Source organism: Heptranchias perlo, unplaced genomic scaffold, assembly GCF_035084215.1.
Source record: "Heptranchias perlo isolate sHepPer1 unplaced genomic scaffold, sHepPer1.hap1 HAP1_SCAFFOLD_275, whole genome shotgun sequence".
Classification (NCBI taxonomy): domain Eukaryota; kingdom Metazoa; phylum Chordata; class Chondrichthyes; order Hexanchiformes; family Hexanchidae; genus Heptranchias; species Heptranchias perlo.
In genome coordinates this window covers 76,797-103,268 of record NW_027139287.1, presented here as the reverse complement: position 1 = coordinate 103,268, position 26,472 = coordinate 76,797, and the positions used below count along the sequence as shown (strand labels likewise).

Sequence of the window (26,472 nt, the reverse complement as noted above, 5' to 3'; positions counted from 1 at the left end):
TCGAGTTTATATTGCCTCTCCTCGTTTTTCCTACCGAAATGCATCACCTCGCATTTTTCCGTGTTAAACTTCATCTGCCACGTGTCTGTCCATGCCACCAGCGTGTCCATATCCTCTTCAAGTCTATCATAGAATCATAGAAGTTACAACATGGAAACAGGCCCTTTGGCCCAACATGTCCATGTCGCCCAGTTTATACCACCAAGCTAGTCCCAATTTCCTGCACTTGGCCCATCTCCCTCTATACCCATCTTACCCATGTAACTGTCCAAATGCTTTTTAAAAGACAAAATTGTACCCGCCTCTACTACTGCCTCTGGCAGCTCGTTCCAGACACTCACCACCCTTTGAGTGAAAAAATTGCCCCTCTGGACCCTTTTGTATCTCTCACCTTAAATCTATGCCCCCTCGTTATAGACTCCCCTACCTTTGGGAAAAGATTTTGACTATCGACCTTATCTATGCCCCTCATTATTTTATAGACTTCTATAAGATCACCCCTTAACCTCCTACTCTCCAGGGAAAAAAGTCCCAGTCTGTCTAACCTCTCCCTATAAGTCAAACCATCAAGTCCCGGTAGCATCCGAGTAAATATTTTCTGCACTCTTTCTAGTTTAATAATATCCTTTCTATAATAGGGTGACCAGAACTGTACACAGTACTCCAAGTGTGGCCTCACCAATGCCCTGTACAACTTCAACAAGACATCCCAACTCCTGCATTCAATGTTCTGACCAATGAAACCAAGCATGCCGAATGCCTTCTTCACCACCCTATCCACCTGTGACTCCACTTTCAAGGAGCTATGAACCTGTACTCCCAGATCTCTTTGTTCTATAACTTTCCCCAACGCCCTACCATTAACGGAGTAGGTCCTGGCCCGATTCAATCTACCAAAATGCATCACCTCACATTTATCTAAATTAAACTCCATCTGCCATTCATCGGCCCACTGACCCAATTTATCAAGATCCCGTTGCAATCCTAGATAACCTTCTTCACTGTCCACAATGCCACCAATCTTGGTGTCATCTGCAAACTTACTAACCATGCCTCCTAAATTCTCATCCAAATCATGAATATAAATAACAAATAACAGCGGACCCAGCACCGATCCCTGAGGCACACCGCTGGACACAGGCATCCAGTTTGAAAAACAACCCTCTACAACCACCCTCTGTCTTCTGTCGTCAAGCCAATTTTGTATCCAATTGGCTACCTCACCTTGGATCCCATGAGATTTAACCTTATGCAACAACCTACCATGCGGTACCTTGTCAAAGGCTTTGCTGAAGTCCATGTAGACCACGTCCACTGCACAGCCCTCATCTATCTTCTTGGTTACCCCTTCAAAAAACTCAATCAAATTCGTGAGACATGATTTTCCTCTCACAAAACCATGCTGACTGTTCCTAATTAGTCCCTGCCTCTCCAAATGCCTGTAGATCCTGTCCCTCAGAATACCCTCTAACAACTTACCCACTACAGATGTCAGGCTCACCGGTCTGTAGTTCCCAGGCTTTTCCCTGCCGCCCTTCTTAAACAAAGGCACAACATTTGCTACCCTCCAATCTTCAGGCACCTCACCTGTAGCGGTGGATGATTCAAATATCTCTGCTAGGGGACCCGCAATTTCCTCCCTAACCTCCCATAACGTCCTGGGATACATTTCATCAGGTCCCGGAGATTTATCTACCTTGATGCGCGTTAAGACTTCCAGCACCTCCCTCTCTGTAATATGTACACTCCTCAAGACATCACTATTTATTTCCCCAAGTTCCCTAACATCCATGCCTTTCTCAACCGTAAATACTGATGTGAAATATTCATTCAGGATCTCACCCATCTCTTGTGGTTCCGCACATAGATGACCTTGTTGATCCTTAAGAGGCCCTACTCTCTCCCTAGTTACTCTTTTGCCCTTTATGTATTTGTAGAAGCTCTTTGGATTCTCCTTTGCCTTATCTGCCAAAGCAATCTCATGTCCCCTTTTTGCCTTCCTGATTTCTCTCTTAACTCTGCTCCGGCAATCTCTATACTCTTCAAGGGATCCACTTGATCCCAGCTGCCTATGCATGTCATATGCCTCCTTCTTCTTTTTGACAAGGGCCTCAATCTCCCGAGTCATCCAAGGTTCCCTACTTCTACCAGCCTTGCCCTTCACTTTATAAGGAATGTGCTTACCCTGAACCCTGGTTAACACACTTTTGAAAGCCTCCCACTTACCAGACGTCCCTTTGCCTGCCAACAGACTCTCCCAATCAACTTCTGAAAGTTCCAGTCTAATACCATCAAAATTGGCCTTTCCCCAATTTAGAATTTTAACTTTTGGGCCAGACCTATCCTTCTCCATAGCTATCTTAAAACTAATGGAATTATGATCACTGGTCCCAAAGTGATCCCTCACTAACACTTCTGTCACCTGCCCTTCCTTATTTCCCAAGAGGAGGTCAAGTTTTGCCCCCTCTCTAGTCGGGCCATCCACATACTGAATGAGAAATTCCTCCTGAATACACTCAACAAATTTCTCTCCATCCAAGCCCCTAATGCTATGGCTGTCCCAGTCAATGTTGGGAAAGTTAAAGTCCCCTACTATTACCACCCTATTTTTCTTGCAGCTGTCTGTAATCTCCTTACATATTTGCTCCTCAATTTCCCGTTGACTATTTGGGGGTCTGTAGTACAATCCTATCAAAGTGATCTCTCCCTTCTTATTTTTCAGTTCTACCCATATAGACTCAGTGGGCGAACCCTCGGATATATCCCCTCTCACTACTGCCGTGATGTTCTCCCTAATCAAGAACGCAACTCCCCCTCCTCTCTTACCTCCTGCTCTATCTTTCCTAAAGCATCTGTACCCTGGAACATTGAGCTGCCAGTCCTGCCCCATCTCACTGTTCTCTACCCTTCCAAGTTTTGTGTCATCTGCAAATTTTGATATATATCAAGAAAAGTAGTGGTCCCAGCACCGACCCCTATGGAACACCATTGCCCACCTCCCTCCAGTCCGAAAAACAACCATTCACCACAACTCTCTGTTTCCTGTCATTCAGCCAGTGCTGCATCCATATTGCTATTGCCCCCTTTATTCCATGGGCTGCAATCTTGATAGCAAGCCTACCACGTGGCACTTTATCAAACGCTTTTTGAAAGTCCATATACACCACGTCAACTGCATTGACCTCATCTACCCTCTCTGTTACCTCATCAACCAACTCTATCAAGTTCGTTAAACACGATTTGCCTTTAACAAATCCGTGCTGGAATTACCTAATCAATCCACACTCGTCCAAGTGACTGTTAATTCTGTCCCGGATTATCATTTCCAAAACTTTCCCCATCACCGAGGTTAAACTGACTGGCCTATAGTTGCTGGGTTTATCTTTACACCCTTTTTTTGAACAAGGTTGTAACATTTGCAATTCTCCAGTCCTCCGGCACCATCCCCATATCGAAGGATGTCTGGAAGATTATGGCCAGTACCTGTGCAATTTCCCCCTTTACTTCCCTCAGCATCCTCGGGTGCATCCCATCTGGACCAGGTGACTTATCTATTTTAAGTACAGCAAGCCTTTCTAGTACCTCTTCTTTCTCATTTTTTAGCCCATCCAGTATCTTAACTATATCTTCCTTTATCAAGAATCTGGCAGCATCTTCTTCCTTGGTAAAGAACAATGCGAAGTACTCATTTGGTACCTCAGGCCATGTCCACTGCCTCCATGAGTACATAAGTACATAAGAAATTGGAGCAGGAGTAGGCCAATCGGCCCCTCGAGCCTGCTCCGCCATTCAATAAGATCATGGCTGATCTGATCCCAACCACAAATCTAAAGAACACAAGAAGTAGGAGCAGGACCCGGCCACACAGCCCCTGGGCCCTCTGCACCACCCACAGGGCATTGACCGATCCGAACTCAGCTTCATGTCCAATTTCCTGCCCGCTCCCCATAACCCCTAATTCCCTTTACTTCTAGAAAACTGTCTATTTCTGTTTTAAATTTATCTAATGATGTAGCTTCCACAGCTTCCTGGGGCAGCAAATTCCACAGACCTACCACCCTCTGAGTGAAGAAGTTTCTCCTCATCTCAGTTTTGAAAGAGCAGCCCCTTATTCTAAGATTATGCCCCCTAGTTCTAGTTTCACCCATCTTTGGGAACATCCTTACTGCATCCACCCGATCAAGCCCCTTCACAATCTTATATGTTTCAATAAGATCGCCTCTCATTCTTCTGAACTCCAATGAGTAGAGTCCCAATCTACTCAACCTCTCCTCATATGTCCGCCCCCTCATCCCCGGGATTAACCGAGTGAACCTTCTTTGTACTGCCTCGAGAGCAAGTATGTCTTTTCTTAAGTATGGAGACCAAAACTGTATGCAGTATTCCAGGTGCGGTCTCACCAATACCTTATATAACTGCAGCAATACCTCCCTGTTTTTATATTCTATCCCCCTAGCAATAAAAGCCAACATTCCGTTGGCTTTCTTGATCACCTGCTGCACCTGCATACCAACTTTTTGATTTTCTTGCACTAGGACCCCCAGATCCCTTTGTACTGCAGTACTTTCCACTTTCTCGCCATTAAGATAATAACTTGCTCTCTGATTTTTCCTGTCAAAGTGCATAACCTCACATTTTCCAATATTATATTGCATCTGCCAAATCTCCGCCCACTCACCCAGCCTGCCTATATCCCCTTGCAGGTTTTTTATGTCCTCCTCACTCTCTACTTTCCCTCCCATCTTTGTATCATCTGCAAATTTTGATATGTTGCACTCGGTCCCCTCCTCCAAATCGTTAATATAGATTGTAAAGAGTTGGGGACCCAGCACCGACCCCTGTGGAACACCACTGGTTACTGGTTGCCAGTCCGAAAATGAACCATTTATCCCAACTCTCTGCTTCCTGTTCGATAACCAATCCTCCACCCATGCCAGAATATTACCCCCAATCCCGTTATTTTTTATCTTAAGTAATAATCTTTTATGTGGCACCTTGTCGAATGCCTTCTGGAAGTCTAAATACACTATGTCCACTGGTTCCCCTTTATCCACCCTGTACGTTATATCCTCAAAGAACTCAAGCAAATTTGTCAGACATGACTTCCCCTTCATAAAGCCATGCTGACTTTGTCCTATTAAATTATGCTTATCTAAATGTTCCGTTACTGTCTCCTTAATAATAGACTCCAAAATTTTACCCACCACAGATGTTAAGCTAACTGGCCTATAATTTCCAGCCTTCTGCCTACTACCCTTTTTAAATAACAGTGTTACATTAGCAGTTTTCCAATCTGCCGGGACCTCTCCTGAGTCCAGGGAATTTTGGAAAACTATCACCAAAGCATCCACAATCCCTACTGCCACTTCCCTCAAGACCCTAGGATGGAAGCCATCAGGTCCAGGGGATTTATCCGCCTTGAGTCCCATTATTTTACTGAGTACCATCTCCTGAGTGATTTTAATCGTATTTAGCTCCTCCCCCCGTAGAGTCCCCTGTTTGTCCAGTGCTGGGATATTCTTAGTGTCCTCTACTGTAAAGACTGAAACAAAATATTTGTTCAGCATTTTTGCCATCTCCATGTTTCCCACCATTAATTTCCCGGTCTCATCCTCTAAGGGACCTACGTTTGCCTTAGCCACCCTTTTTCTTTTTATATAACTATAGAAACTCTTGCTATCTGTTTTTATATTTTTTGCTGATTTCTTTTCATAATCTAACTTCCCTTTCTTAATCAATCCTTTAGTTACTTTTTGCTGTCTTTTGAAGAATTCCCAATCTTCTATCCTCCCACTAAGTTTGGCTACCTTATATGTCCTTGTTTTTAGTCGGATACTATCCTTGATTTCTTTACTTAGCCACGGATGGCTGTCATTTCTTTTACACCCTTTTTTCCTCAGTGGAATATATTTATTTTGAAAGTTGTAAAATAACTCCCTAAATGAACACCACGGCTCATGTACCGTCTTACCCTTTAATCTATTTTCCCAGTCCACTTTAATCAATTCCGCTCTCATACCATCATAGTCTCCTTTATTCAAGCTCAGTACGCTTGTTTGAGAATCAACCTTCTCACCCTCTAATTGGATATGGAATTCAACCATGTTGTGGTCGCTCGTTCCAAGGGGATCCTTAACTAGGACATTATTAATTAATCCTGACTCATTACACAGGACCAGGTCCAAGGTTGCCTGCCCCCTTGTAGGATCAGTTACATACTGCTCAAGAAATCCATCCCTGATGCACTCAATGAACTCGTCCTCAAGGCTGCTCTGCCCAATTTGATTTGTCCAGTTAATATGATAATTAAAATCCCCCATAATTATGGCTGTTCCCTTATTACATGCCCCGACTATTTCCTGATTAATACTTCTTCCAGCAGAGTTGCAACTATTAGGAGGCCTATATACTACGCCCACTAATGTTTTTTTCCCCTTATTATTCCTTATCTCCACCCAAACTGTTTCATTATCTTGATGCTTTGTCCCAATATCATTTATCTGTATTACAGAGATTCCTTCCTTTATTAACATAGCCACCCCACCTCCCCTTCCTTCCTGCCTGTCCTTCCTGATTGTTAAATACCCTGGCATATTTAATTCCCAGTCATTGTCACCCTTGAGCCATGTTTCTGTAATGGCCACAAGATCATACCCATACGTAGATCTCCTTTATGGTCCCTAATCGTCCCCGCCCCTCCTCTTACTACCCGTTTACTGTTAACATGTCTGTAGAAGGCTTTTTGATTCCCTTTTATGTTTTCCGCGATTCTTATACTCTCTCTTTGCCCCTCTTATTTCCTTTTTCACTTCCCCTCTGAACTTTCTATAGTCTCTCTGGTTGGTACTTGTGTTATCAACCTGACACCTGTCATAGGTCACTTTTCCCCGCTTCATCTTACTCTCTATCTCTCTTATTATCCAGGGAGCTCTGGCTTTAGTTGCCCGACCTTTCTACCTCGTTGGAATGTACCTTCTCTATACCCGAATCATCTTTTTAAAAGCCACCCACTGCTCAATTATAGTTTTGCCTGACAATCTTTAATTCAAATTTACCGGGGCCAGATCTGTTCTCATCCCACTGAAATTGACCCTCCTCCAATTGAGTACTTTTACTTTAGAGTGGACAGAGTCCATTTCCATAGCTATTCTAATCCTTATGATACTGATCGCTGCTCCCTAAATGCTCCCCCACTGACACTTGCTCCACTTGGCCCGCCTCATTCCCTTGCACCAAGTCCAGCAATGCCTCCTTCCTCAGTGGGCCAGAAACGTACTGGTCGAGAAAGTTATCCTGAACACATTTCAAAAATTCCTCCCCTTCTTTGCGCCTTATATTATTGTTATCCCAGTCTATATTAGGATAGTTGAAATTCCCGGTTATTACTATTTTATGGCTTTTGCACCTCTCTGTAATTTCCCTGCAAATTTGCTCCTCCATATCCTTCCCACCAGCTGGTGGCCTATAGAATACACCAAGTAGTGTAATCGCATCTTTATTGTTCCTTAACTCGAACTCAGTACCCAGGGGAAATTGCCGAGTTCCTGGGAACTTTGTATTAAGCAGAAGTTAGCAGCAAAAAGTGTTCGTGGTGGGACTGAGAAATGCTTTAACAGCCGGCACCCTGTGAAACAGAGCTCCAAGTGTCGGTTTAAATAAAGTCCTGAACTGACAGAGCGGAGGGCAGATGAGGATTGAATTAAATCCCAATTCACTGAATCTAAACAAGGTTTAAATAAGTGAATCTGTCAGGAGTGGGATTCCTGAGCTTGTGTGTGAGCTGAAACTGGATCGGTCCCGTTCTGTAAAGACTGAATGGCAGGCGGCTCCCAGACAGGGCTCAGGCCGGGACTGGCAGCTCTCCGCTGGGAACGGCTGGATTGGAGAGCGGGGCTCCTGCGCTGTTGCTGCTGCTGCTTCCGCCTCTTCGAGTCCCTGTGGCGGTCGGTACCGATCTCCCTCCTGTGGATCCGGCTCCAGGTGCGCGCTGTGGACCTCGTGGCGCAACGGTAGCGCGTCTGACTCCAGATCAGAAGGATGCGTGTTCGAATCACGTCGGGGTCATTGCATTTTCGCAACGTTTCAGTGTCGCTCTGTTTTATCGCGGGGCAGTCTTTCAGGGATGGTCTGTTCACTGTGTGTAAAATAATATTTATCACAGAATGAACACACCACAGAAGGAGGCCATTCAACCCATCAATCCCTTACCTGCCTTTTGTAAGACCAATCCCATTGGTCCCATTCCCCGTCCCTTTCCCCGTGGCCCTGCATTTTCCCCTTCAAGTATTTATCAAATTCCTTTTTGAAAGCCACGATTGAATCTGCTTCCACCGCCCTTTCAGGCAGCGCATTCCAGATCATAACCATTCGCTGCGTAAAAAAGATTTTCCTCATGTCGCCTTTGGTTCTTTTGCAATCACCTCAAATCTGTGTCCTCTGGTTCTCGACACTTCCGCCAATGGGAACAGCTTCTCTTTATTAACTTTATCTGAACCCTTCATGACTTTGAACACTTCTATCAAATCTCCTCTGAACCTTCTCTGCTCTGAGGAGAACAACCCCAGCACGGGGTAAATGCGGTCAATTAGCTCCAATTTATTTATTTGGGCATTAAACAAAACGTGAAAGACTGGCGAGGCGTTGTGTGAACGGAGCTCACTGCTTTAAGACAATAAATCCAATCACTGCGTGGGCGCTGGGTTCAAATCTCACTACTGATAGAATTTCTGGCAATGTTCATTTTGACCTGTTCGCAGAAAACCCGATTGTCGTGCGATGGAGCAGAGGATGTGAAAGAAGCTGAAAGTGGAAGTGCAGATATTAGTTTCATCACAGTGACTGGACACGTTTCCCCAGGTTCGGGTCTCTCACCTTAAGATTCTTTCCAGCAGAGTGGGACAGGTGATCAGAGTGACCGGGCTCCAGCGGCGCAATCGGTCAGTGCGCGGTCCTTATCTGACAGGACAGGGTCGGGAAATACCGAGATTGTTAATTCGAGTCTCACGGAGATCAAACAATCCTTTTGCTTGTGAACATTTCGACCGGAGTTGAAGGTATAAGTAGTTTGTTCCAAAATGCATCTTATTTGTATTGCCATGTGGTTCCTCCGGACTGCGCTGTTGCAATCGCAGATGAGATGTTCAGTATTACTTGTTTATAGGAGGGAGGCTGCGGTTTTGGAGACGCAAACTATGATTTTGATCCATCTACAAATCGTGGGATTTAACTGGAGTTTTAAACCAGCGCCTTCGACCGCTCAGCCAGGATACTTTCCATCCGACACTTCAGGAGCTAGTTTTACAGGAATAGAATTACTACAAGCAAGAATTCTCCCCCTCCAGCACCAATGCTCGCACGGCAGCAGGATGCATGTGTCCAGTGAGAAACCTGTCTGAAGGAACATTCAGTCTGACAGAGCCGGAAGTCCAGCAGATTGACTTTCGGTCTGAGCAGATGATGAGCCTCCTCCTTGAGAGTGTTTCGCCAATCCAGTTCAGAGTGGATTAATAATCATAAATCCGGGTGTGACTGGAGCCACTTGTGTAAGATGAAGTGCAGGGGGCAGTTTCCCGTCCTTGACGGACATCAATGATCCGGTTGCGGTTTTGCTGCAAAATTTCACTTCCCAGCTCCCTGAACTAAAATCCAACTCTGGTGGGACTCGAACCCACAACATTTGAATGTCCCCTCCGATTATTAAGTAGAAGTCCAACACGCTATCCATTGCGCCACAGAGTCAGTGATGGAATTTGAGGGAGAGCGGGATCCTGTGCTGTGGTTGAGGCGGTCAGGCCGCTCCTGCTTCCGCCTCTCACATTCCGAGAGCCGCGGCGGCAGTCTGCACCGATGGATCCGGCTCCAGCCGCTTGTTGTGGGCCTGGTGCAAGAACAGTCGCGTCTGACTCCACATCAGAAGGCTGCGTGTTTTGAACCAGGTTGAAATCACAACATTTTCACTGTGGCTCAGGGTCCTGCCGACTAATTTTAGATCGGGACAGTGTTTTACCGATGGGATGTTCAGTGTTTGTGCAACAATATCAAAATTAAATTTGACACATTAATGAGCTTCTGTTCTGTTACTTTCTATTTACACCCTCTCCAGTTTTATGTAGAAACAGTTAACAATGTTTAAGGGATGTGGTGTGCAGTGTTTGTGGAATCAGTGTAATTAAATTTGATACTTTCATCTGTTCCTTCTCCAACCCAGACTCTTATCATTAGATTTGTAGTTTCACCCTGTTTAAAATAGGTTACTCAGTGATAGAAATAAATCAGTCACAACCCCGAAACCTCAGCGGGTATATTTGTTCCAATACCTTGTGATGGTCTCGATTTTCATTCAAATTTTCAATCAGCAAATCCCAACGGGTGTTTTGGGTTTGACAAACTAATTTAAGTTCTTGACTGGTTCCTGGAAATGATCCAGTGGAGATTTCCTTACCCGTACAGATATAGAAATAAAAACATTCCATCATTTCACAAATGACAGTTGCGTAAATAACTATATCGCGATATCCAACATGGAAAAGCAGCTCTTCGTGTTCTTCGACAAACTTCCACATTTTATTTTATTAATCCACTTACGTTTCAATGTAGATCATATATTCAGAGCATCCCTCTAAACTTAAAGAATGGTAAAACAATTGCAGATTTTACAAACAAATAACACGCTATCGTATAAGTAAGATTAAGGCCTATTTTGTGAAATTTGTATTCTAATTGTCTTTATGATGGCACAAAAAATATTTCTAGATATTCGTGCCCAACTTAACGGAGAAACTAAGATAAAAACCAAAAGGATTTTTCAAAAACTATTTGGGGCGATATGATCAGTTCCCCTTCTCCTTTCTTTAATTGTTACCTTTTGTTAATTGTTCATCTTGATCCGTTTGCTTCATTTTTTCTCAGGCATTTATGGTGAATTTTCTGTCTGTTAACATTCTTAAATATTTGATTTGTTTGTTCCCTTCCTCTTGACTTGTGATTTGTTGACCTCCAGATAAAAGTCTGAAGCAGAAATGTGGTTATATTCAGGCGTGACTCTGAAGTGTGAGACCGAGAGGTGATGCCGGATGTGTGACCGAGAGAACAACTGCTGGAGGCGGAACTGTCCGTAACCTGACATACCCCGTGTGGCATTGCTCATGGTCGGTCGGATGACAATGTTTTATATTGACTGAACGGCTATGTATATAACACACAACGGATTTTAATGCTGCTTTAACTCCACAAAGTATAATCACCATAAATGACCAAAGTCTCAGATCAGTTGGAATTGAATTACTGTTGGTGAGGGGAGTTTGTACATTGGAAGGAGTTTATATATTTACAGCTCCAGGTAAACCTGCAAACCTCTCTCGCCTGCAGGTTACGTCACCATGAGGTGTCGACCTTCCTTTGCGCTTCTGGTCTTCTGAAGTGTGATTGAACCTGACCAAAAGTTTCCTATAATTAGTGAGGAAGGAAGGTATCAGTGTAAATGGGAGATATAAACGTGGATATTTCACTGGGTACCATGGGAACCAGATACACTGCTCATTCCAGTTATGTGTCCAGCAGGAAACAGAAATCATTCTCTTCAACTGTACTCGCCCGAAGGAAAAGGAAACAAACAAAACTGCTCAGTTCTTTGTTTTGGCTTCTTCTGCTGGTTTGCGTTCACTCACCGAGAAAGTGACAGAGAGACTGAGAGATTGGATTGGCTTTTTCACTTTATAATCTATTACATTTTGAAATTATTATAAGAGACGGTTCCATCCCAACTGTACTGTGCCTGACATTCTCATTGATACTTAGATGCATTTTAACTGAGTTTCTACTAATTGCGCATTGCGGACAAAAGCTGAACGCCGAAAACTGCTCTGAAACCAGCTTCACTTCACAACCTTTAATGGAGATTGGTTGCTGGTTGTAGGTAAAGAAGTTTGTAAAATAAGCCCTCTGGAGCATTATCCTCAAAACGTGTTTTGGACACATTCGCAGGTCAAATATCTTACATTAAATATAACAAATATTCAAATACGTCACAAGTGTTAATATTAACACATAATGATACGAGGAAGGAGGCATTGGAGGATCTGGTTCTGGGGAATGAGGTGGATCAAGTGGAGCAAGTGTCAGTGTCATATTTAGGGAACGGTGATCGTAGTATCATAAGGTTTAGATTAGTTATGCAAAAGGAGAAGGAGCTATTTTGAGTAAAATGCTTGATAGGAGAAGGGCCAATTTTAGTGGGTTGAGAACGTACCTGGCCCGTGTAAATTGGAATCAAAGATTGGCAGGCTAAAATGTAATCGAACAATGGGTGGCCTTTAAAGAGGACATGTTTTGGGTACAGTCTAGGTAGATTCCCAGGAGGGGGGAAGGCAGGGCACCTAAAGCCAGAGCTCCCTGGATGACAAAAGAGATAGGGGTTTAAATGAAGCAGATAAAGGGGGTTTATGATAGATATCAGTTTGACAACACAAGTGAGAACCAGGCTGAATATAGGAAGTACAGTGAAAAGATAAATAAGAGGCGCAAAGAGAGAGTATGAACATAGATTGGCGGCGAACATAAAAGGTAATCCAAAAGTCTTCTACAGGCATTTAAATAATGAAAGGTTCATAAGAGGAAGGGTGGGGCCGATTAGGGACCAAAAAGAAGATCTACGCATGGAGGCAGAGAGCATGACTGAGGCACTAGAAGAGTACTTTGCATCTGCCTCTACCGAGGAAGAAGATGCTGCCAAAGTCACAGTAAAAAGGGAGGTAGTTGAGACACTGGGTGTGGTGAAAATTGATACAGAGGAGGCACTTGAAAGGCTGGCTATGCTTAAAGTTGATCATTCACCCGGTCCGGATGGGATGCTTTCAAGGTTGCTGAGGGAAGTAAGGGTGGAAATTTCAGAGGTCCTGGTCATAATCTTCCAATCCGCCTTACATGCAGGGCTGATGCCAGAGACCTGGATGATTACAAATGTTAGAACCTTGTTAAAATAGGGTGTAAGGAAAAACCCAACAACTACAGGCCAGTAAAATTAAACTCGGTGGTGGGGAAGGTTTTATAAACGATGGTCCGGGCCAAAATGAATCGTCACTTGGGCAAGTGTGGATTAATAAAGGAAAGCCAGCATGGATTTGTTAAAGGCAAATTGTGTTTAACTAACATGATTAAGTTTTTTGATGAGGTAATAGAGAGGGGTTGATGAGGGCAATGCATAAAGTGCCGCACAACAACAACAAAACAACAACAACTTGCATTTATTTCGCGCCTTTAACAGATTGAAACGACACAAGGCGACTCACAGGAGCGACTATCAAACACAATTTCACACTGAGCCACATAAGGAGGTATTAAGACAGATGAACAAAAGCTTGGTTAAAGAATTAGGTTTTAAGGAGCATCTTAAACGAGGAGAAAGAGGTAGAGAGGTGGAGAGGTTTAGGGAGGGAAATCAAGAGCTTAGCGCCGAGGCAGCGAAGGCACGGCCGCCAATGGTGGAGCGATTAAAATCGGGGATGCAAAAGAAGGAAGAATTGAGGAGTGCTAAGTGTTGTAGGGCTGGAGGAGGTTACAGAGACAGGGAGGGGCGAAGAGATGGAGGGATTTGAAAACAAGGATGAGAATTGTAGGGCTGGAGGAGGTTACAGAGATATGGAGGGGCGAAGAGATGGAGGGATTTGAAAACAGGGATGAGAATTGTAGGGCTGGAGGAGGTTACAGAGATATGGAGGGGCGAAGAGATGGAGGGATTTGAAAACAGGGATGAGGATTTTAAAATCGAGGCGTTCCGTGACCGGGAGCCAATGTTGGTCAGTGATCACAGGGGAGATGGGAGAACAGGACTTGGTGCGAGTTAGGATAGGGGCAGCAGAGTCTTGGATGAGCTCAGGTTTACGGAGGGTAGAAGATGGGAGGCGAGCCAGGAGAACATTGGAATAGTCCAGTAATAAGCTTGTCAGCAAAATTGAAGCCATTGGAACAAATTGGGGCAGTGGCTGCTTGCATGCGAATTCGCTAACTGATGGGAAACAGACTGTAGTGGTGAACGGTTGTTTTTTGGACTACAGGGAGGTATACAGTGGTGTTCCCCAGGGGTCGGTACTAGGACCGCTGCTTTTGTTGATTTATATTAATGATTGGACTTGGGTGTACATGGCACAATTTCAAAATTTGCAGATAACACAAAACTTAGAAGTGCAGTAAACAGTAAGGAGGATAGTAATATACTTCAAGAGGACACAGACAGGCTGGTGGAATGGACGGACACATAACAGATGAAGTTTAATGCAGAGAAGTGCGAAATGATACATTTTGGAAGGAAGAACGAGGAGATGCAAAATAAACTAAATGGTACAATTCTAAAGGGGGGTGCAGGAACAGAGACACCTGGTGGTATATGTGCACAAATCTTTGAAGATGGCAGGAGAGATTGCGCAAGCGTTTAAAAAGGATACTGAATCCGGGGCTTTATCAATAGAGGCATAGAGCACAAAAGCAAGGAGTTTTGCTGAACCTATATAAAACACTGGTTCGGCCACAACTGGAGCATTGTGTCTAATTCTGGGCACCGCAGTTTAGGAAGGATGTGAAGGCCTCAGAGAGGGTGCAGAAAAGATGCAGAAAAGAGGGTGCAGAAATGGTTCCAAGGATTAGTGACTTCAGTTACGTGAATAGACTGGAGAAGCTCGGGTTGTTCTCCTTGGAACAGAGAAGGTTGAGAGGAGATTTGATGGAAGTGTTCAAAATCATGACGGGTTCAGATAAAGTGAATACGGAGAAACTGTTCCCATTGGCGGAAGGATCGGGAACCAGGGGACACAGATTTAAGGTGATTGGCAAAAGAACCAAAGGCGACATGAGGAAAAAAAATAAGCAGCGAGATGTTCTGATCTGGAATGCACTGCCTGAAAGGGCGGTGGAAACAGATTTAATCGTGTCTTTCAAAAGGGAATTGGATAAATAGTAGAAGGGAAAACATTGCAGGGCTACGGGGAAAGAGCGAGGGAATGGGACCAACTGGATTGCTCTTACAAAGTGACGGCACAGACTCGATGGGCCGAATGGCCTCATTCTATACTCCAACGATTCTATGATTTGTCAAGCTCAAATGCTTGCTCCTTCAGTGAGAGGTCCGTCTGTACAAAGAACGAGCACTTCCGCGTTACAGTTTAGCAAACCTTTCCTTGTTGGATCCGGAATTAATACAAATACCGCTCTGTGTTCCTTTGTTGTTTTATTCACAAATGGGCTAAATATCAGATAGAATAAAAAGGCACCGCTGGGAATCGAACCGAGGACCTCTTGTTACGAAAAAGGCAATTTGCCCAGCTTTTGCAAATTAAGGAGACAAATTAAGCTGCAACGACCCCACCTCCTCTTCCTGATATCTACCTCTCACTGTCTGTTAGCGTTTGAGGCAGTTTATATTTTTCTATTTCTCTTATCCATTTCGCTGTGTTTACCGATACTCTGTATCTCTCGCTGTGATTACCGATACTCTGTATCTCTCGCTGTGTTTACCGGTACTCTGTATCTCTCGCTGTGATTACCGATACTCTGTATCTCTCGCTGTGTTTACCGATACTCTGTATCTCTCGCTGTGATTACCGATACTCTGTATCTCCCGCTGTGTTTACCGATACTCTGTATCTCCCGCTGTGTTTACCGATACTCTGTATCTCCCGCTGTGTTTACCGATACTCTGTATCTCTCGCTGTGTTTACCGATACTCTGTATCTCTCGCTGTGTTTACCGATACTCTGTATCTCCCGCTGTGTTTACCGATACTCTGTATCTCTCGCTGTGTTTACCGATACTCTGTATCTCTCGCTGTGTTTACCGATACTCTGTATCTCCCGCTGTGTTTACCGATACTCTGTATCTCTCGCTGTGTTTACCGATACTCTGTATCTCTCTGTGTTTACCGATACTCTGTATCTCTCGCTGTGTTTACCGATACTCTGTATCTCTCGCTGTGATTACCGATACTCTGTATCTCTCGCTGTGTTTACCGATACTCTGTATCTCTCGCTGTGTTTACCGATACTCTGTATCTCTCGCTGTGTTTACCGATACTCTGTATCTCTCTGTGTTTACCGATACTCTGTATCACTCGCTGTGTTTACCGATACTCTGTATCTCTCGCTGTGATTACCGATACTCTGTATCGCTCGCTGTGTTTACCGATACTCTGTATCTCTCGCTGTGTTGACCGATACTCTGTATCTCTCGCTGTGTTTACCGATACTCTGTATCTCTCGCTGTGTTTACCGATACTCTGTATCTTTCGCTGTGTTTACCGATACTCTGTATCTCTCGCTGTGTTTACCGATACTCTGTATCTCTCGCTGTGATTACCGATACTCTGTATCTCTCGCTGTGTTTACCGATACTCTGTATCTCTCGCTGTGTTTACCGATACTCTGTATCTCTCGCTGTGTTTACCGATACTCTGTATCTCTCGCTGTGATTACCGATACTCTGTATCTCTCGCTGTGTTTACCGATACTCTGTATCTCTCGCTGTGTTTACCGATACTCTGTATCTCTCGCTGTGTTTACCGATACTCTGTATCTCTCGCTGTGATTACCGATACTTTGTATCTCTCGCTGTGTTTACCGATACTCTGTATCTCACGCTGTATTTACCGATACTCCGTATCTCTCGCTGTGTTCACCGATACTCTGTATCTCTCGCTGTGTTTACCGATACTCTGTATCTCTCGCTGTGTTGACCGATACTCTGTATCTCTCGCTGTGTTTACCGATACTCCGTATCTCCCGCTGTGTTTATGTCTCTGTGTCAATCCGTGGTCTGATTCTGAATGAACAATGAAGAAAATGAGGAGTTTTGGACAATTCTCCCTCTGTCACTGAGGAACCAATGAGCGAAACTTTATAATAAGATATTGTTTATTGTGAAGCAGCAAAGAAAACATTGTATTTGGAACGACTGAAGTTCAGTGATGTACAAAAAGAAACTGTGACCACAACGTGTTTACAACAAGCCGCCTTTTAAGTTGATGTCAGGCTCGCTAACATTGCAGCACGAGGTGTGGGCACCGCACTGATAACCTTCATGTGTATCCGGGCCTTTCAGACACTTCGTGTGACACAAGAGCTTTCCAATCCCCTGGACACCGACACATCCGTTGAAGCAGCATTCACCGGCAGGACCGATATCGCGCCCCCTTTGCCGGACTTCAGCAAATTTAACGCTGAAAATACAAAACAGGACGTGTCGTAAGAGTTGTTTTATAAAGTGTGGGAGTCCATATATGAGTGTGATGTTCACATATGAATTGTGGGTGTGTATATATGAGTTCGATGTTTATATATGAACTGTGGGTGTGTATATATGAGTTCGATGTTTATATATGAACTGTGGGTGTGTATATATGAGTGTGATGTTTATATATGAACTGTGGGTGTGTATATATGAGTGCGATGTTTATATTTGAACTGTGGGTGTATATATATGAGTGCGATGTTTATATATGAACTGTGGGTGTGTATATATGAGTGCGATGTTTGTGTATGAACTATGGGTGTGTATATATGTGTGCGATGTTTGTATATGAACTGTGGGTGTGTATATATGAGTGTGATATTTATATATGAACTGTGGGTGTGCATATATAAGTGCGAAGTTTATATATGAATTGCGGAATGAACAGGAGGGGCAATTCCTCCTGGGGTTATATTTTCTTCCACGACAATGAAATAAAGGGAAACTGTGATCATGGGGCCGAAATAGCTCAGTTGGGAGAGCGTTGGACTGAAGATCTAAAGGTCCTTGGTTCAATCCCGAGTTTCGGCAGTTTTTGGTTGTTTAGTTTCTTCTTCTTCGCTTCGATTCTCGCATTTATTTACAGTGAAATTTGATCCCCGCCACTGAAGGATTGGGGATTGAATAGAGAGACATCAAGAAATGGAAATATTTCTATCGTCTGTATTTGGTTTTTATTTCCCTGTTACCTTCTGCCTTTTTCTCTTGGTTTTGTCTCTCTCGGTGCCGGGTGACTATTTGATTTGATGCATTTTATTCGAAAGTGATGCCTTTTCCCCATCTCGGGGCGGTCAGACCCGCTCTGTCTGTCTGTTGCTGCTGATGATCATTAATGGGAACAGGCCGCGAGTTAAACGTTTATCTGCAAACCGGAGAAAGACAAATAAAAAGAAAGACGTGTTTCTCCGGCCCAGGGGTAAAGTTACGATGGATGTTATTCAATAAACTGTCCCCGGGAATTTGTCTGTGGATTTTTTTGGTTAAGCTTCGATTTTGAAAGTTACAAAAACCCGAAATAAATAAAGTAAATTACAAGAATTGAGTCCGCGATCATTATATTACGGTATACTCTTTGCAAATGAGCTAACCGGCCGTACCAACGGCACATTGGGCTGTTCAATTAATTTTTGGACATGCAGTGATTTCTGTACTTGGATCCCTAAATCTCTCTGCTCCTCCACAGTTCCTAGTTTATCACCATTTAAAAAATATTCTGATTTATCTTTCATAGATTTAAAGTGGATGACCTCGCTCTCCCCCACATTGAACTCAATTTGCTGCAGTTTTACCCACTCACTTAATCTATCAATTCCCACTTTTCAACTTCCTGCTTCTATCCACATTATTTATTCCGCCACCAGAAGGCTGAGTGTCCAAATCACGGGGCAACCGTTGCTTTTCGAGCTGATCGGATTCTGGATCGTTCCGGAATGAATGTTTTATCTGCTTCTCTCAATAAACAGAATCTTGCTGTAAAGTTTGCTTCCCTGGTTCTCAAATTGCAGCCAATCGTTTCATTCTGCCCTCGACCTTTGATCTTGAACTGCGGATGAATCTTTTGCAAAGAGGGAGAAGAAGTCCCCAAATCACTCCACGTGAATCTCAAACGCTTTGGGAAGAAGTTCAGTTCAAACAATCAGGACTTTAAAGGCCCCTCAATGACCTGCACTTTCATTGAATGAGTTTTGTTCGCCATTGTATTCGACCGTGAAATCGCTCTCCGCTTTCATCTCACTGGTGAAGAGTGTGACGGCCTTGTATCTGTCAGCGTGTAAGTGACGAGTTTGGGGTGAGCACGGGTCGCCTTTATTTTTGAAATCTCACCAAGCACCGGGGAAAAGAAACTTAGAATCAAACTGTCCCTGTCAGTGATGAATTGAAGTGAATATCGCTCCAAGCAGATCTGGACAATGCGCAGCGCAGCCGCACAGGAGTTCCAAATCCACCCTCTCGCCACTCGGCAATCACATTAACTGAACTTTACTCTGACCCAGTGTCACCGCGCTGAAATCAAGTATTTCTCGAACACATTTTTTCAGAACATCATAGTTACTGGTTTAAGAGTGAAAACTGCCTCCGCTTCACTGTAAGTGCAAGAAACAACTTTGTAGACACCGTGTAGTGTCACAGACCTGCTCATTGGACCTGCTCATTTCATCTCATCTCATTTGCAGCAAACCTGAATATTACTGGAATATAGAATGGAGAATCACAGCTCAAAAAATCAATCCTCTCGACCACGAGGGGACCGAGTCTTCCAACATACAGGTGTTTAATGGTAAGGTGAGCTTCATGTTCAGAAATAATACAGCACTGATTTTCACTGGTGGAAAAGTAAACTGATTGTCAGACAGCTGTTATATTGAGCGCGGCCACCTGAAGTTTTAGCTCAGTGAATTAGTCCTTCAGCAGATTTAACGTTTTGTCCCTGTCGCGCAATTGGTTAGCGCGTTCAGCTGTTCACTGAAAGTCTTTGTGGTTTGAGCCCACCCCAGGACGCAAGAGTACCTTTTACCTTAACATTAATTGTCTCACAATTCCAGGGTCTTGTCTCCAAGAAAATGTAGCAGAAATTGCCAGCTGAGTGCGTCTGATTTTCCACCATTTAATCTGCGGTCGGATAACAGGCATCTGAAAAATATCGGGAAAAAAAGAGATTGGCTTGAAGGCAATCGGAAGACTTCTTGATAGACAAGGTTCGAAGGTTGCAGGCGAGCTTTCGTTCATCTGACATGGATATTTCTGCAGTGAGCCACACCAGAATGTTTCCACATTGAATGACACTCCCTTTATTTTGGAAAAGTAAAATGGTCGTCACATTCCCACAGTTGTCAGTTGATTTGTGAGAGATCGTTAAAGGATCAATCTCCGGTTAAGGCGGCCTTTTTCTCTCTCTCTCCGTTGGCCGAATCCAAAATGAAATTGGAGCTGGACCAATCAGGCAAGAAATCAGGAATCACTTCAGCAAACGAAATACGGCCGAAAGCTGGAACTCTCTCATCCCAAAGGATGTGGATTGAGGCTCAATTCAAATTTTCAAATCAGATATTGATCGATCTTTTTCCGGTTCGGTTACCAAGGGATATGAGTTACAGATCACCTCATGATCTAATTGAATGGGACAGCAGGTTCGAGGGGCTGAATGGTCTTCTCCTGTCCCGATGTTCCTATACTGCTCAGCGCGGGGCTGGACGACTGGTGAGAGGCATCAGACTGACTCCAGAATAGAAAAGCGGGTGTTCAGGTTCAGCCACCTTGGGATTGTCCGACAAACTGAACCCCGACAGCAACGTCACCACCCGCCTCTCTGCAATAATCGGATGGGAAGGAGCCCTGCCGCTGGCCCGGCTCGCTCAGTCGGTAAAGCACGAAATTCCTAATCTCAAGGTCGTGGGTTTAAACCACACATTGGGCGTTTTGTGGTCTATTTTTCACAGTGGGTGATGAAAGGTTCAAAGTGCAACCTCTTATCTCCAGTTCAAGAAATCCAGTTATGTAAACAGACACAACCCTGAGCTGTGTGAAAGGAAACCGTGAGCGTTGGCAAATATCCAGTCCCTCCCGATTCTATCTTCTTATTCCCTCCACATGGGACACGGCAGATACCGTTTCAATAGGCTTCATTTTTGCTGTTATTAAAAATGTTGATGGTTAGGAAGTGTAATATTTAGAAGATGCCAACTCTGGATCCATTCGCCTCTCTGATACCTCCTGAGCCCACCTGACCCTCTTTGATTCTCGCTGAGCTCCTTATCTTCTCTGATACCCTCAGAGAGTCCATTATCCTCTTTGAACCTTGTCATTGCCCTTTACACTCTCTGATACCCGCTGAGTGCCCCTCACCCACTGATACGCCCTAAGCGTCCATACACTCTCTGATACCCTCTGGCAGTCCTTCCCCTCTGTGAGACCTCAATATACTCTCTGATACCCACTGATTGCCCCTTGCCCTCTCTGAGCGTCGTTACACTCTCTGATACCCTCTGACTGCCCTTCCCCTCTCTGAGCGTCCATACACTCTCTGATACCCTCTGGCAGTCCTTCCCCTGTGCGAGATCTCAATATACTCTCTGATACCCTCTGACTGCCCCTACCCCTCTCTGAGCCCCGTTACTCTCTCTGATACCCTCTGACTGCCCCTTCCCCTCTCTGAGCGTCCATACACTCTCTGATACCCTCTGGCAGTCCTTCCCCTGTGCGAGATCTCAATATACTCTCTGATACCCTCTGACTGCCCCTACCCCTCTCTGAGCCCCGTTACACTCTCTGATACCCTCTGACTGCCCCTTCCACTCTCTGAGCCCCGTTGCACTCTCTGATGCCCTCTGACTGCCCCTTCCCCTCTCTGAGATGCCCTTGTCCCAATGCATCGCCACTAAGAAGCCATTAGACGCCCTGATGCCTTCTCAGAACCCGTTACCGTCCCTGCTATCAAAGTGCGGTGTAACTTCACAGGTGGATCTACCGGTCTGTGTTAAGGATGAGATCCAGAGTTTGTTCGGTCGCTGTTGCTTCCGCCTCTCCCACTCTGAGAGCTCTATCGGCGGTCGGTACTGATCTTCCTCTTATAAACTGGGTGTGGATCTATGAGTGCGCTGCTGATTTATAAACCTTGGGAGTTTATGTATGACAGTGCTGTTTATATATGAACTGTGGGTGTGTATATATGAGTGCGATGTTTATATATGAACTGTGGGTGTGTATATATGAGTGTGATGTTTATATATGAACTGTGGGTGTGTATATATGAGTGTGATGTTTATATATGAACTGTGGGTGTGTATATATGAGTGCGATGTTTATATATGAACTGTGGGTGTGTATATATGAGTGTGATGTTTATATATGAACTGTGGGTGTGTATATATGAGTGTGATGTTTATATATGAACTGTGGGTGTGTATATATGAGTGCGATGTTTATATATGAACTGTGGGTGTGTATATATGAGTGCGATGTTTATATATGAACTGTGGGTGTGTATATATGAGTGCGATGTTTATATATGAACTGTGGGTGTGTATATATGAGTGCGATGTTTATATATGAACTGTGGGTGTGTATATATGAGTGCGATGTTTATATATGAACTGTGGGTGTGTATATATGAGTGCGATGTTTATATATGAACTGTGGGTGTGCATATATGAGTGCGATGTTTTTATATGAACTGTGGGTGTGTATATATGAGTGCGATGTTTTTATATGAACTGTGGGTGTGTATATATGAGTGCGATGTTTTTATATGAACTGTGGGTGTGTATATATGAGTGCGAAGTATTTATATGAATTGCGGAATGAACAGGAGGGGCAATTCCTCCTGGGGTTATATTTTCTTCCACGACAATGACACAAAGTAAACATTGGATGTGGAGCTGAAATAGCTCAGTTGGGAGAGCGTTAGACTGAAGATCTAAAGGTCCTCGGTTCAATTCCGAGTTTCGGCAGTTTTTGGTTGTTTAGTTTCTTCTTCCTCGCTTCGATTCTCACATTTATTTACAGTGAAATTTGATACCGGCCACTGAAGGATTGGGGATTGAATAGAGAGACATCAAGGATGGGAAATATTTATATCGTCTGTATTTGGCTTTTATTTCTCTGTTACCTTCTGCCTTTTTCTCTTGGTTTTGTCTCTCTCGGTGCCGGGTGACTATTTGATTTGATACATTTGTTCCAATTTGATGCCTTTTCCCCATCTCGGGGCGGTCAGTCCCGCTCTGTCTGTCTGTTGCTGCTGATGATCATTAATGGGAACAGGCCGTGAGTTAAACGTTTCCCTGCAAACCGGAGAAAGACAAATAAAAAGAAAGACGTGTTTCTCCGGCCCCAGGGGCAAAGTTACAATGGATGTTATTCAATAAACTGTCCCCGTGAATTTGTCTGTGGACCTGTTTGTAAAGCTTCGATTTTAAAAGTTACAAAAACCCGAAATAAATAAAGTAAATTACAAGAATCGAGTCCGTGATCGTGATATTACGGTAAACTCGATGCAAATGAGTTAACCGGCCGGACTAACAGCACATTCGGCTGTTTAATTAATTTTTGTTCCTGTGCGCTGGTTGGGAGCGGTTTCTGTACATGGACCGCAAAATCTCTCTGCTCCTCCACAGTTCCGAGCTTCTCACCATTTAGAAAATACTCTGATTTATCTTTCTGAGGTTTAATGTGGATGACCTCGCTCTCCCCGACATTGAACTCTATTTGCCGCAGTTTTGCCCACTCACTTAAATTATCAATTCCCAATTTTCAACTCCCTGCTTCTATCCACATTATTTATTCCGCCAACAGAAGGCTGAGTGTTCAAATCACGGGGTAACAGTTGCTTTTGGAGCTGATCGGATTCTGGATCGTTCCGGAATGAATGTTTTATCTGCTTTTTCTCAATAAACAGAACCTTGCTCTGAAGTCTGCTTCCCTCGTTCCCAAATTTCAGGAAGGCGTCTCATTCTGCCCTCGACTTTTGATCTTGACCTGCGGTTGAAACTTTTGCAAAGAGGGAAAAGATTAACCCAAATCACTCCACCTGAATCTGAAACGCTTTGCGAAGAGGTTCACTGAAAACAATCAGGAATTTTATAGGCACCTCAATGACCTGCACTTTCATTGAATGAGTTTTGTTCGCCATTGTATTCGACCGTGAAATCGCTCTCCGCTTTCATCTCACTGGTGAAGAGTGTGACGGCCTTGTATCTGTCAGCGTGTAAGTGACGAGTTTGGGGTGAGCACGGGTCGCCTTTATTTTTAAAATCTCACCAAGCACCGGGGAAAAGAAACTTAGAATCAAACTGTCCCTGTCAGTGATGAATTGAAGTGAATATCGCTCCAAGCAGATCTGGACAATGCGCAGCGCAGCCGCACAGGAGTTCCAAATCCACCCTCTCCCCACTCGGCAATCGCATTAACTGAACTTTACTCTGACCCAGTGTCACCGCGCTGAAATCAAGTATTTCTCGGCCACATTTTTCCTCAACATCATAGTTACTGGTTTAATAGTGAAAACTGCCGTCCGCTTCACTGTAAGTGCAAGAGACAACTTTGTAGACACCGTGTGGTGTCACAGAGCTGCTCGTTGGACCTGCTCATTTCATCTCATCTCATTTTCAGCAAACCTGAATATTACTGGAATATAGAATGGAGAATCACAGCTCGAAAAATCAATCCTCTCGACCACGAGGGAACCGAGTCTTTCAACATACAGGTGTTTAATGGCAAGGTGAGTTTAATATTCAGAAATAATACAGCACAGATTTTCACTCGTACAAGCGGCACACCCTTTATTTTAGAAAAGTAAACTGATTGGAAGGCAGCTGTTACATTGAGCGCGGTAACCTGAAGTTTTTGCTCGGTGAATTCGTCCTTGAGCAGCTGCAAGTTCTGTCTCTGTGGCGCAATTGGTTAGCGCGTTCGGCTGTTAACTGAAAGGTTGGTGGTTCGAACCCACCCGGGGACGCTTGAGGAACCTTTTACCTGAACATTCATTGTCTCGCATTTCTTGGGTTCGAATGTGTGTCTCGTCTGCCAGAAAATGTACCGTCAACATTGCCAGCTGAGTGCGTCTGATTTTCCACCATTTATTCTGCGGTTGGAGAACAGGCATCTGAAAAATATCCAAAAAAACCGAGATTGGTTTGAAGGAAATCGGAATACTTCTGACAGACAAAGTTCGAAGGTTGCAGGCGAGCTCGTTCACTCTGACATGGATATTTCTGCAGTGAGCGACATCAGACTATTTTCACAATGAATGACACTCCCTTTATATTGGTAAAGTAAAATGGTATTCACATTCCGACTGGTTTCAGTTGATTTGTGAGCGATCGTTAAAGGAACTATCTCCGGTTAAGGCGGCCTTTTTCTCTCTCTCTGTCTGTTGGCCGAATCAAAAATGAAATTGGAGCTGGACCAATCAGGCAGAAATCAGGAATCACTTCAGCAAACAAAATACGGCCGAAAGCTGGAACTCTCTCATCCCAAAGGATGTGGATTGAGGCTCAATTCAAATTATCAAGTCTGATATTGATCGATCTTTTTCCGTTTCGGTTACCAAGGGATATGAGTCCAAGGCGGGGAAACAGAGATGAATTGCTGATCACCTCATGATCTAATTGAATGGGACAGCAGATTCGAGGGGCTGAATGGTCTTCTCCTGTCCCGATGTTCCTCTCCTGCTCAGTGCGGGGCTGGACGACTGGTAAGAGGCATCAGACTAACTCCAGATGAAAAGCGGGTGTTCAGATTCAGCCACCTTGGGATTGTCGGACAAACTGAACCCCGACAGCAACGTCACCACCCGCCTCTCTGCAATAATAGGATGGGAAGGAGCCCTGCCGCTGGCCCGGCTCGCTCAGTCGGTAAAGCACGAGATTCCTAATCTCAGGGTCGTGGGTTTAAACCACACATTGGGCGTTTTGTGTTCTATTTTTCACAGTGGGTGATGAAAGGTTCAAAGTGCAACCTCTTATCTCCAGTTCATGAAATCCAGTTATATAAACAGACACAACCCTGAGCTGTGTGAAAGGAAACCGTGAGCGTTGCCAAATATCCAGTCCCTCCCGATTCTATCTTCTCATTCCCTCCACATGGGACACGGCAGATACCATTTCAATAGGCTTCATTTTTGCTGTTATTAAAAATGTTGATGGTTAGGAAGTGTAATATTTAGAAGACGCCAACTCTGGATCCATTCGCCTCTCTGATACCTCCTGAGCCCACCTGACCCTCTTTGATTCTCCCTGAGCTCCTTATCTTCTCTGATACCCTCAGAGAGTCCATTATCCTCTTTGAACCTTGTCAGTGCCCTTTACACCCTCTGATACCCGCTGAGTGCCCCTCACTCACTGATACGCCCTGAGCGTCCTTACACTCTCTGATACCCTCTGGCAGTCCTTCCCCTGTGCGAGATCTCAATATACTCTCTGATACCCTCTGACTGCCCCTTCCCCTCTCTGAGCCCCGTTACACTCTCTGATACCCTCTGACTGCCCCTTCCCCTCTCTGAGCCCCGTTACACTCTCTGATGCCCTCTGACTGTCCCTTCCCCTCTCTGAGATGCCCTTGTCCCAAAGCATCGCCACTAAGAAGCCATTAGACGCCCTGATGCGTTCTCAGAACCCGTTACCATCCCTGCGAACAAAGTGCGGTGTAACTTCACAGGTGGATCGACCGGTCTGTGTTAAGGATGAGATCCAGAGTTTGTTCGGTCGC

At 44.3% G+C, this 26,472-nt stretch overlaps 5 non-coding genes across 5 annotated transcripts; 4 read left to right on the top strand and 1 right to left on the bottom strand.

Moving 5' to 3' along the window:
• The first annotated feature begins 7,992 nt into the window (after positions 1–7,992).
• On the top strand, positions 7,993–8,064 carry trnaw-cca (transfer RNA tryptophan (anticodon CCA)). The gene has a single exon. It is a non-coding gene; the product is annotated as a tRNA-Trp (tRNA).
• Positions 8,065–9,646: 1,582 nt separating this feature from the next.
• Positions 9,647–9,738, bottom strand: trnar-ucu (transfer RNA arginine (anticodon UCU)). Its single transcript is given in 2 exon segments — positions 9,647–9,682; positions 9,702–9,738. It is a non-coding gene; the product is annotated as a tRNA-Arg (tRNA).
• Positions 9,739–17,729: 7,991 nt separating this feature from the next.
• Positions 17,730–17,802, top strand: trnaf-gaa (transfer RNA phenylalanine (anticodon GAA)). Its single transcript has one exon. It is a non-coding gene; the product is annotated as a tRNA-Phe (tRNA).
• Positions 17,803–22,645: 4,843 nt separating this feature from the next.
• trnaf-gaa (transfer RNA phenylalanine (anticodon GAA)) lies at positions 22,646–22,718 on the top strand. Its single transcript has one exon. It is a non-coding gene; the product is annotated as a tRNA-Phe (tRNA).
• A 1,929-nt stretch (positions 22,719–24,647) lies between these two features.
• Positions 24,648–24,721, top strand: trnan-guu (transfer RNA asparagine (anticodon GUU)). The gene has a single exon. It is a non-coding gene; the product is annotated as a tRNA-Asn (tRNA).
• The last annotated feature ends 1,751 nt before the right edge of the window (positions 24,722–26,472 follow it).